Below are 12,399 nucleotides of genomic sequence, written 5' to 3' on the forward strand. Positions count from 1 at the left end.
GGTTTGGTGGGAGGTGGTGGCTACTACGTGCCTGGCACTTGATAAACACAAAGAAGTTTAGTTCTCCTTAAACTTCAGTGGATGTCTGAGTCATTGGAGATGTTTGTTTACAAAGCAGACAGATCCTGTTACCCAGGGCACAGGCTGAGGGGTCTGGGGTGGGGGCTCTGGAACACAGGGAAGAGTGGGCTTCCGGTGAACGACCCTGTGTCTACCCCCGGCTGTGGAGGGCAGGGTTTCTCGCCGCGGGGCTGCAGTCTTGAGGGTCTGCGTGCCTGTCCAGGGTGGGGGCTGCTCTGCGCACCGGAGAATGTTCAGCCTCACCCCCGTCTCTGTCCACTAGATGTCAGCAGCAGCAGCCCCCTCCCCAGTTGTGACAATCAGAAATGTCTCCAGACACTGGCACATGGCCCCGGGTGGGCAAAATCTACCCCGGCTGAGATCTCCTGATGTAGCGCAGGGTTCTCAGGTTCTCTGAGCCGCATTTCTTCATGGAGACACACATTCTCATGAGCAAGGGTTCTATCCCACAACCCGGTGAGAGCACAGCTGCTGCTCACATGGCAGAGCTGAGAAAACTTTGATTCAGAGAGGCACACCGACTTGCCCAGGGGTACACAGCACCCGCAGCTGACCTGGGGTACCCAAGGCCCTTCCAAGTCCTTGGAATGCTCAGTGGCCCCTTCTCATCCCTCGAGTCTCTGTCCCAATGTCACCTCCTCAGAAGGGCCCTGCCTGTCTCCCTGTGCTAGGGTAGGCTCTTGCCCCTGCTCTTCTGATGCTCTTTCTTACCCCTCTGCCGTGTCCCCCACAGGACTTGGCCTAGCAAGCATCGTGACTGTGTGCGTATTGACTTGTCCACTTCACTGTCCCCCACTGACCTGTGGGCCCCTCAAGGTGGGGGGTTCCTGAATGTGCTCCCTGCTGTTGCTCCAGGCCTTGGCGCAAAGCAGACGAATCACAGAGCAATCAAATGGCTCACTGGAAAGGTTCCCAAGGCAAGGCTGCTGGCTGCACCACACCATTCATTCTCCACATATTTTTGCTAACAAGGCCCCTGATTTTTAGCTCCTGGTCATATGGAAGTATGACCAAGTGCTGGCCAGTAAGATGTAAGTAGAAGTCTTGTGTGAAGTCTTTTGGGAAGTGTCCTTACAGGAAGAAGCAAGCCCCTGCTTATCCCTTTCTCTTTCCTGATGACTGAAGGTGGGATGTGATGGCTGGAGCACAAGCAGCTGCCTTGGACAACGAGGTAGAAGCTCTGTGTTGAGGATGGAGGGTCAACACGGTAGAAGGGATCTGGTCTTTGGAGACTTCTAGAAGTTGCCTTACCATGCCGAGCTGGGCTTCTGTTACATGAGGGTGAAGTCATCTTCTGTTTCATTTAAGCCATGCTGCCCCTAGGTCTCTGCTCCATGCACCACACTGAACCCTATCCAGTCCTCTAGGCTCTGAGACTGCCCAGGATGGAAAAGGGAGCAGATGTTGGTTCTGCCCAGGCTGTTCTCAAATAAGTGGGTCCCATGAGGTTCTTTAATTATTATAGAAGGAGCCCGCATATGCACTGTTGAGGCTAATCTGCCCATCTCCCAAGGTCAGGGGATCATTTGTGCCCCCAGGTGACAGGTGCGGTGCTGAGGGTCACAGGGATGTGAGGGGAAGTAATGAGCTAGGATTCAACTCCAGTGGTACCAGATCCTGGACCTGTGTTCCTTAGATGACACTGCTGCCTCTGACCTTCAGTCATGCCCATCCATCCATCCATCCATCCATCCATCCATCCATCCATTTCTTCATTCACTCAATGAGTGTTCACACTATGCTTGCTAAATGCTGGGGACAGGGTAGTAAACACTACAGCTTCTAGAATCCTGGAGTGAAACAGACTAGTAGGTGGAGATAGACCGTGAGCCACCAGACAGAGAAACAGACATGGAGATTACAAAACACTGGGCAGGGAGTCAAAAGGGGAGATGGAATTGAAAGTGACTAGTAGGGTGGCTTCAGAGAGAAGAGATGGGAAAGTATGCTCTGATCAGGGGAAGTGAGGTTGAGAAGTGAAGAAGTGGGGACTGAGGGCTGTGAGAGCTGGTAATGGTGCTCCAGGGAGAGGGAACAGCCAGTGCAAAAGTTATAGGCTGCGGGTGGCCCAGGCAGGTCAGGGGATGGGGAGGCTGGAATGGGAGGGGCCAGTCTTGAATAATTTTTGGTGAGGGGATCAGACCATGTGGACCCTGGTCAGGGAATTATAAGAAGAGCTGGTACTACACAGGCTCTTACTCAGTGCTTTGCATGTCATAGCTGATATTTTTGATACTGACTTGTGTGCCCTTACCATTCATCCAGTGGTGACCAGCAGCAAACACCCATGACTTCCTGGGCTCGGAGACTTTCTCAGACCACTGCAGCTGCTCTGCCCATGCACAGGCAGGCTGTTCACACACTCCCTGGCTAGAAGCATCCTGCAACCAATGTCTGCCAAGATGGGTGGATAAATACCTCAGCTCCCTCACCTCCTGGCTGGAATAAACTTGATCTCAGGGTTATTGATGGTGCACTCTTCACTGGCTCCCAAAGTTCCCAAGAAGAGTTGAGCCCACAGGGACAACCTACCAGCTAAGATGCCCTGTGTTGCTGCCTGCCTTCCCCTTCCCTGGCTCACTTTCTCCTCTCCTCTGCTAGGGCTTCCTGGGATCGCTCATGTTCTTGTCTCCCAGTCTGCTCCTGGGACAACCCAACCTGAAACACAGAATTTGCTCATTAGTCCTCATGGTGATGCCAGAGAGGAGGCACTATCATTGCTCCCATTGCAGAGAAGAAAATCAAACCGAGGCACAGAGACATTAAGTCATTTGCTCCAGGACACACAGGAAATGGCAGAGCTGGGACTTGAACTCCATGGAGGCTCTGAGTCTGTGTGTTGACCACCCCGTCTGCAGCATCGTTTATATTTGGTCCTGACTATGACTTGAGGTAGGCAGGGGTTCCATGCAGACCAGAGGTTCTTCAGCTGTGGTTCTTCCCTAGCGACAGCAGCAGCACCTGGGAATTTGTCTGAAAGAGTGATTTGGGTGGCTCACCCCCAGAGCTCGATTCTGTGGGTCTTGAGGTGGGCCCAGGAGGTTCTGGTGCACGCTCAAGTTTGAAAACCATTGGTGTAGGAGAGTGGTGTAGACATGACCTGCAGGAGAGGAATGGGAAGCAGCAGAGGGGTCTCCATCCCCGGGAGGAGAGGCTTCAGGGGAGAGAAGGGGTTCGGGGGGTGGAAAGGGGTCAGATTCAGGCCACATTGGGGGTTGAGCCAACAGACTTGGAGGTGGATGGGGTGTTGGGGGTGAGGGGAGGAAAAACCAAACATGACCCCTAGATGTTTGGCTTCTGTCAGCAAGTGGATCTCAGCAACATCCCCAGAGTGGGGAACACCAGGGGAAGCTGGCTGGGCAGGGCTGAGGGATCCATGTGAAAATGAGGGGGTGGCATGCATTGAAGGGGAGCTGCCCTTCTCCCCAACCCTGCATTTTCCAGAAGCAAGACTCTTTCTGGGAACCTGACTCCCTCTGAGAACAAGCCTGGCTGAGCAGCTTTGGGAGGAGTGGGTTGGGGCAGGAGCCGGGGCCACTGGGTGGTGGTGAGGGGGGAGGGGTGGTGCACACACTGCAAAGTCCAGTCCTGTGGCCTGTGAAGGGAGCAACAACTGTGGTACCTGAGGAACCTCTGTTCCTGGAAGGGATGGTCAGGCAGAGGCTAGCTTACCCCACACCCCAGCTGTGATGTCCTGACTCCAAAACATCTAAAGCTCAGGGGAAAAAAAAAGATAGCCGCATTTCACCATTGTATTTCAAAGCTTTCAGACAATGGTTGCCACCCAAAGATGGAAGCCCCCAAGGCAGGTCACCCTGCTGTGCAAAAAGGGCTTTGGCTGGGACATCAGTGGGCTCCCTGTGAATGGTCACATTGGAGAACAGAGTTATCCTAACATCAGCAACTGATTTAAGAAGTAGGCGATTCTTTTAAAATAGCATTTTAAAATATTTTCATCATTTAATTGTATGCAGTATTCATATGCCCAGAAAAGCAATCTCCATTACAACACAAGGATGCATGGGCAAGGATTGGGTGGTGGGGGAAAGGGGAATGCTTAGGACTTGCAGAAATATGGAGTTCAGTGGAGAGCTGTAGAATGGAAAGGATCTGAAGAGACGGCATATCAGGCAGGAGGACTGCCACGGAGAAAGGGATGGTGGTGGGAATGACCGTGTCTGGCCATCAGCTGGCAAGATGGCCCTCTGAGCTCAGCAGGAGATACCTGTGATGGGCCAGGTAAAGAAGCAGGTCTGACTGGAAAGGCAGGTGCGGATTCACTGAGCACAGGAGTATGATTTCTCAGGGCTGGCAGGTAGAGAAGGAAAACAGACACTTGTTTCTGGAAGGGGATAAAATCTTTGATTTTACTCAGTCTGATCCAACATATATTAATTGTGCACCTACCACGTGTAGGCACAGTTGTACGCATGAAGATACAATGGTGAACCAGACAGACATGGCCCTGTCCATAGAGCACACACTCTGAGGGTGACAGCTTAGAGAGCATCACGTGATGTTGTGTTGGTGTCGCCTGATGGGGTGAGGGACCTGCCAAGGTCACACAGGGCTGGATCAGAGTCCCAGGCCCTGACTGCCAGCCCAGTGCCTTTCAGCCTGTCCTTGAGCAGGGACTCCTGGGAACACACTGTGGGTGCACCAGGTGGCCCCAGTGCCCTCGTGAGCAGCTTCAGCAGAGGGTAGTGAACTCTCTACCCTGTGGATTCTTCTGGAAAGAAAAGATATGTTTTCTTGCTGCTGGTGGAACTTTAGCCACAAGGAACCTACTTTTCTGCCATATTTCTCCATACTGAAAGGGGTCTCTCAATTTGGGGCTGAATCTCAGACAGACTGAGGGGAGGGTGCCCCCCAGGCTCCTCGGGCATCCTAAGCATGTATCCGGAATTCACAGGAGGCATGGAATAAATTTAGACCAAGGGTGGAGAAGGCAGCTGTCAGAATTTTCAGCCTCCTTTCTTGGCCTGGGCAATTCTGCTCAGCCCAAACTTGCTTAGCCAAACCAAAGCCCTTTGGGGCATGGCTGTACCTCCTTAGAAGATGTCTGAGGTGGTATCTGCTGTTGTCCTGGCACATCTTCAGGAAAGAGGTCTCATCTCCAGTTCAAGTAATTTATCCTGGAATTCCTTGCAACCATAAACACACTAACCCTGAGAGGGGATTGGATAAATGTGAATTTCTCCATCTTATCACACTCCCACAGATGTCTCAGCAATGAAGCAGCTGGGGCCAGGGAGCATCTAGACTCACTTCTTAATTGGTCTCTCACTTAATGCTAAGCCTTCAGTACTTTCTCACCTGGGTGTCCTTTCTTCATGCTATTCACATATACAAAGCCACCACAGAATCATACGATTTAGGACCAGAAGGGATCTCTAAAAAATAACCAATGTGTTTCGGGTGCTACAAGCCAGGGACTGTGTTAAATGCTCAACCAGGATGAGCTCATTTGGCTTCCATTGTGAAACTGCTGCCTTAGGGAGCTGCCCAGCCCAGCCTCTTCATACACGCCACCTCAGCGACACAGACAGGGAGAGAGCCTCCACCAGCCTGCAGGGCTCCCCTGATTTGTCCTGAACAGCCCTGGTCTTTTAAGGAGGCTTTTGAGGTTGATGTTGCCCAACATTAAGCAGAAGTGAGGAGGAAGCAAGATGGAAAAGGGGCACCCACTTGAGTGTGCTTGGACCCTCAAGCTGGCCCTGCAGACCCCACTGTGTCCTGGGAAGGCCTGGGGGGAGGTTCCGCCTCACTGTCTTCGGGGTGGTGATAGAGCCACCCATACTGCATCTCCAGCTCTTGTAAGCTCTGCCCGTGCTCTCATCCCTGCAGCCATGGGAGGTGGGGGCCACCTCTCATGCCCACAGCTGGCTCTTTGGGTCACGGTAAGAATTAAATGAGAAAACACATGTGGAGGGCTTAGCATGGGGCCCTGTGACGGGCAATCTGTGACAGGTGCAAGCTTCTCCTGACTCCCACTTTACAGATGGGGAAACTGAAGCCAGAGAGGATAAGTGACCAAGCTGGGTTTATGACTGATCCTCTGGAGCCCTGATCCCATGCTCCTTGTGGACTTGAATGCTGGATGCCGCCCAGACCCCGAACACGTGTCCGGGGAATCAGGGCACCAGTAAGGAGGATGAAAATGAGGCTGTGCACGTGGAGACAATAGTGTTTTCCCAGCATGCCCTATTAGGGAGGGGCTGTCAGTGCTCTCATTGTATAGATGGGGAGACCAGACCTTTTTGCCTGAGGCCACACAGGGAGGCAGGATTTGAATTCAGGTCTCTCAAACAGCAGAGGATGAGGGCTTAACACTACCATCCCTACTGGTTCCTTCTCACAGGCAGAAAGGCAGGATCCCCCTGAGGCAGGCTCCCAAAGGCTGCACCGTTTCTGCTGACACCCCCAGGACACACCTGGAGGTGGCCACAGTTTCAAGGCTGTTGGTGGCCGGAGGGTGTCATGGGGAGCGTAAGGACCCCGCAGCTTCACTGCCTGGGCTGGCGTCCTGCACAGCCACTTGCCACCTGTGTGATCCCAGCCTGTGTCTGCTGCTCTGAACCCGGCTCAGAGTTGGATAACTAGAGAAGAGCACGTGGCACAGCTGGGATTGAACCCAGTCAGTGTGGCTCTCAGTCCATCCCAACTTCTTGCTACCCACTGCCTCCAGGTCAAGCATGTAAGGCTCTTAGCACCGCTGGGCACACAGCAGGTTCCTCACAAGCCCCACTCCTGCTGTGTGCCACGAACACCCCTGCTGCCCACCCTCTGCTCTGGGCTGTGTTCTGACCAGGGCCTGGCTCCCCAGGAGAGAGGAGGTATCCAGGGCAGAGGTACCAAGTCTGGGGGGTGGCCCTCTGTGAGCCTCTGGCCTGCTGGGCTCCTGGCTTGCAAATAGCCCCCTCCCCCGGAAATGCCTCCAGATTTAAACACACTCATGTGCTGAGAAAAATACCAGGCCCCCTGCCCCCAGTGAGCACCAACCAGCACCAGGGATTTTGCTGTCCCGGCAGTGGGGGTGTCCCCCGTGTGTTCCCTTCAACATCCACCTCCCTCCCAGGTGGCTTTGCAAGGCCTTGTTTTTCTTGACCAAAGTCCTGAGCAGAGGGGACGAGCTCAGATGGGGTGGGGCTGCTCCCAACTAACCCATAGCCAGAGTCTCTGAGAGCTGGAAGTTTCCAGCAAGAAATCCAGCCCGAGCCAACTCCGTTAATCATTCTCCGTGGATTCGGGACTCGGCCTGGATAGAGTTTTCAGGCCACAGGACGGCCCGGGCCCAGCATGAGGACGGGCACAAACATTCCAATGGGGGTGCTCTGGTGACCTGCCCAGGGAAGGGGCAGGGGCAGGGGTGGGGAGAGCGAACGCCCACCCTATGGCTGGACAGAGCCAAGGGAGGCCCTGCTGTGATGCTGGAGGAGTGCTCCCCTGGGCTTGCTCACACCTCCTTCACCATGCTTCTTCCAGAGTCAGAGGGGTGGGACGGGATAAGATGAGAAATGGACTGGGAAACTGACCCCGGACAGCTGCAGAGACGCCTTCCTGCAGCCCACAGAGCAGGCTTCTGTGTATTCCTAAACACCCATGCGTACTTTGCGGAGTGGACTATGCCAGATTCAGACACGAGAAAGAAAAGAGAAGCATGGTAACAGGTGCATGAGATCAACAAGGAGAGGCTCAGGCCTACTGGGCACATACTGTATGCCAGGCACCATGCCCAGCGCCCAGGAGCCACCTGTCTAATGCTCCCGCCATGCGAGCAGTAAGGACTGTCACTGTATCCACTTCTCAGGGGGAACACTGAGGCTCCATCGGGTTAGACCTTTGCCCAGGCCCCATGGTAAGAAATGGCAGAGCAGGCTGGACCTACATCCGAGCCAGGTGTGGAGCGGGCCTGGGTGGAGAGGGGAGAGGTCCACATGTCCCCTCAGAGACCCCGGTCCAACAGCCAGTTCCCCATGATGTGGTGTAGGGGTGGCTGTAAACTCTTAGATCCTGGGATCACAGACCCCAAGGCCAGGATCCAGACCTACCGCCACTAGCTGGAGTGGAGGGGACGTCACTGGCAGGGACTTGGGGCAGTGGGTGCAGTGTGGCCCCATGAGGGCCCAGCAGGGACCAAGCCGGGTGGGCAGCTGCACCCACTGACTCCTCTGCTTCTCCCTCTGTTTTGTTCTCTCCTCTCTCACAGGGACACCCACAGCCTCTGTCCAGCCAACTGAGCAGCTATTCATGGGGCCGGGGCGGTTCTCCTAGGAGAGCAGCCTACACTACAGGCCCATGAGCAAAGGTTGCCCAGAACAGGGCATCTGAAAGGGGCCTGGGGGCCTGAGGGCACGAGTGTGTGAAGAAGCAGGAAGGGAGCTCCATGAGAGGGAATAGCATTATGGCGGGGCTCAGAGACAAGGGCCAGGCCAGGTGCGCCTGGAACTGGCTGCACGGGCGCGTATGGTGTGCTGAGTTCTGGCTGGGGAGCAGGAGGAGGAGGAGGAGGAGGAGGAGGAGGAGCAGAGGGCTGGGTCTGGCGAACTGAAGGCTGAGTTCAGGAGTTCAGTGTTCTGATCCTGGGGGCGATAGGGAGCCACTGAAGGTTAGGGCCAGGGAGTAACAGGACTGGAGTTGTAGCTCCCAGGATCCCCTGAATGCTGAGAGAATGGACGGAGGGGCCAGAGGGACATGGGAGGCCAGTGGAGAGATTCCTTCCATAGCCAAGAGAGATGTGGTGGCTTGGCTGGAGGTGGTTTTGGAACTGGGGAGAATGGGTGAGTGGAGGATTCTACAAGTGGGTTTTGATGGGACCCTCCCCAAGGAGGCTTCACCAGAAGCAGAGAAGATCTTCCTGAATCCCAAGGGAAGATGTGGGGACCCTACCCTGCTGCTGGGGTGCCAGGAGGGGCCCTGTTGCGTTTCTCATTGCTCTGAGGGCTCCTGCCTCCTCTTTGGGGAGACAGGCTCTTCCCGTTTCACCAAGGAGCAGCTGGAAGCCCTCAGAGCAATGAGAAGGGCAAGGAGGACACGGGAGCTGTGCTGGGCCTTGCCATCCCCTACCAGGGGAGGACAAGCAAGCTGGCGGGGAAGGAGTGGGCCAGCCGGGAGGCCCCTCTGGATGTGCGGGCTGGGATTGAGGTTCGGGGTTTGGGTGGAGGCAGAAAGGCGGTTCTGTCTGGACGTTGACAGTCAGCAGAGGAGGTGGGGGGGAGCTTGTCACTTTCAGATCCATCCTGCAGCCCCTCATCTCAGGAAGAAAGTCTCTGGATGGTCTATGACACCTCCAGCCCTGGCCTTAGATATCCCCTGTCCGAAACTGGAATCAGCCAGAAAATCAATGCTTAATCTGGTGACTTCAAGAGGAACATCGGCCACCACCTCGGAACCTGGACCCAGACCTGCGTTTTCGTAAATACCCCGGCTTGGAGTGAAGTCCTTGTTCAAAGTCCCCCACTGGTTAGTGGGATTCAATCCCCAGCTGAGGTCCAGAGATCGTGCACTTGGTTCTGCGTGGGGGTGCGTGGCAGCCAAGGAAGTGGGTTCAGAGGCCATGGGGCTTACCAGGCACCTTGATCTTTCTGGGCCCAACTGTGGCCCCCAGGGAATCTGAGATGCATCCTGGCTGCCATGGCCCCGGTCCAGGAATCACAGTGGGCTGGGGTGATGGGACCAGCCTGCCTGGGCACAGGGGCCAGAGAAAGGAAGGGAAAAGATGGCATCCAGGGGCCTCCAGCTAAGGGCACAAAGGGAAGAGGACACCGGGCCTTGGGGAGCTCATGGTGCTGTGGGAGGACAAGCGGAATGAGGGATCCCCATGACAAAAGCAGACACCCAGGCTCGGAGGGTCGCTCGCAGGCCGGTGGCAGAGCAGGGACGCGAAGCAAGGGGAGCCTGCTGCAGCCGCCACCTCTCTGGGTGGGAGTGTGCTTCACTCGGGGCTTGCTCTCTGTGTGAGGCTGACTTTTTCTTGTCCAACAAACACTTACTTGCTGTGTGTCAGGCCTGTCCAAGCGCGACGAGTGTCCACTCCCTAAAACTCCCACAATAACCCTGAGGTCAGTGCTGATGGGAAACCAGGCACAGGGTGGGTGGGCACTTGCCCGGAGCCAGGCAGCCTGGGAGAGGGCTCAGCTACCCAGACAGCTCCAGGGCAGAGCACATGCCCCGGAACAAGGAGGACCAGGAGGCCTCAATTTACCCTTCAGCCCGGGTCCCACAAAGGGCTAAGGTCAGGAACTGCCCCTTCTCTGTCCTTAATCTCACGCTAGGACCTGGGCCAAGTAAGAGGTGAGTCCTCAAGGCTGCCAGCCACAGCCTGTGTCGGAGCCTCCTGGGGAGGGGCTGCTGAACCCCTGGTCACACCCGACTTCCCCGCACAGTGCCTGGGGCCGGGGCCTTGGAGCTATGATTTGCATCCCGTCCCTTGGCGGATGTCAGCTGCCACTCACACTGGGGTCTGAGTACAGGCCTGGCCCCTGAAATGGTGTTGCTCATTTGAGAAGACACAAGCGTCTCAAGCAGAACACAACGGGCCCATAAGATGTGGGATAGAGTTTATAGGACACAGAGAGAAACTCCGCCTCAGAGAAAGGCCCGGGAGGGCTACAGGGTGGAGGAGGAGGGCAAAGGGCCAAGTGAAGAGGCAGGACGTCCAGGCGGAAGGCACTGCCCAAACAGAGGCCCGGAAGCTGGAGAGGGGTGTTCCTGGCTGCAGTAATTAGACTCCGGGAGCGAATGAGGAAGAAGATGTAAGAGAAGGAAGGTGGGTGGGTCGGGCCGGACCCCGAAAGGCCCCGAGGGACAGGTTAATCGGCCAGGTTTCCAGACCCACTGGGCATCAGGGTCACCTGCGGGAGTTCATTCCCTCACTCATTCAAGAGGTGCATACTGAGTGCTACTGTGGGCCAGACGTAGTTCTCAGCCCTGGGGGGCCCGGGGGAAGCTGATGGATGAGACCTCTACCCTGGTGGAGACAGAAGCGTCATCAGAGGACAGAGACTGTAATTAAAGAAACAGCATATAAAATAACGGCAGATCCCTCCGGGTGCTCAGAGGCAGATAGACCAGGACACAGTAGAGAGCGCCTGAGCTGAGAGAGGGGCCATTTGAAACGAGTCCCCGAGATGAGCCAGAGGAGAAATCTGGAAGTGGGTGGGAAGCCCCCAGAACAGATGGACGCTGGCAGCCCCTGTAGGGACTAGACACAAAGCCGCTGAAGGATGCATCGAGGCCATCACCTCTGGGCAGATGGTCATGCGCAAGGCATCACCTGTGCTCTGCAGATGAATGGCTTGACTTGGGATTTGAGGGTCTGCAGAGATGGGATGGATGTAGGGGGTCTCAGAATCAGAAACTCTGACCCTGGGTGAGACCTCGGGGACCAGCCCCTGGCCCAGGGGTCCTCAACCAAATTGAGGCAGAGGGCTGCATCCATGCCCCCGCGCCCTCCTGCCCTGGAATTCAACCGCGGGCTTTGTTTGCAAAAGCAGATCAGGGGCGCCACCTGGTGGCTAGAGCTGAGACCGTGGCCGCTTCAGCCCAGGCCGGGGTCCAGGGTGGCCAGGGCTCAGGGGGCCGGTCCCCTTAGGTCACTTCTGATTTTGTAGATGTTTGTGGTTACACAATTAATATGTGTACCTTGCAGATACAGTAGAAAACCCAGATAAAGCTGAAAGAAAGCAACCACCTGGAATTTCGCACCCAGAACAAACCCTTCTTCACGTGTGCACGGATTTCTTTCTAGGCTTTTCTTTATCCATCCAGGCATTTTCATACAAAAAGTGAATCATACCCCACGGAGAGTCTGTAACCTGCTAAGCTGTTTCCCACTCACCGCTAGATCGTGGCTCTCCTTCGTGCCAATAAATCTGCTTTTACAACATCATTCCTGTAGCTGTGCACGCCCTTTGGGTGTGGCCAAAAAAGTGATTGAGGCTGACTGAGCCCCTGTAGGTTGGATTTCTTTGGAGCAAGGTGAGTTTTCTGGAGTTTTTTCACTTTGTTTTTGACTCCCTTGGGGAAGATAGGAACTTTAAAGTCCTCATTTCTCTGGTGCAAAATGGGTTTTGACAAATCCACATTTAGGGGTAAACTTCATGGTGTCAGGGTCCAACCCCTGCCGCCTCCCTGTGTCTGAAGCTGGGAGCATTGGGGCACTTGCCACTCACGCTGTGAACTGCCCTGGGCCCCTCTGGTAGCCTGAGGGTTTACACCGCCTGAAGTGGACGCACAGGCAGATCATACGCCTCACAGGGCTGGTCTGTGTTCAACAGGTGGTCTTCGTAAAGCACTCCACGCGCGCTCAGCCTGTGG

At 55.3% G+C, this 12,399-nt stretch overlaps 1 long non-coding RNA gene across 1 annotated transcript; it reads left to right on the forward strand.

Annotated features, from left to right (window-relative positions):
- The first annotated feature begins 8,654 nt into the window (after positions 1 to 8,654).
- LOC141407943 (uncharacterized) lies at positions 8,655 to 11,971 on the forward strand. The gene is made up of 2 exons (XR_012419570.1): positions 8,655 to 8,861; positions 11,851 to 11,971. It is a non-coding gene; the product is annotated as an uncharacterized lncRNA (long non-coding RNA).
- Positions 11,972 to 12,399: the final 428 nt, after the last annotated feature.

This window comes from Macaca fascicularis, chromosome 10 (assembly GCF_037993035.2).
Source record: "Macaca fascicularis isolate 582-1 chromosome 10, T2T-MFA8v1.1".
NCBI lineage: Eukaryota > Metazoa > Chordata > Mammalia > Primates > Cercopithecidae > Macaca > Macaca fascicularis.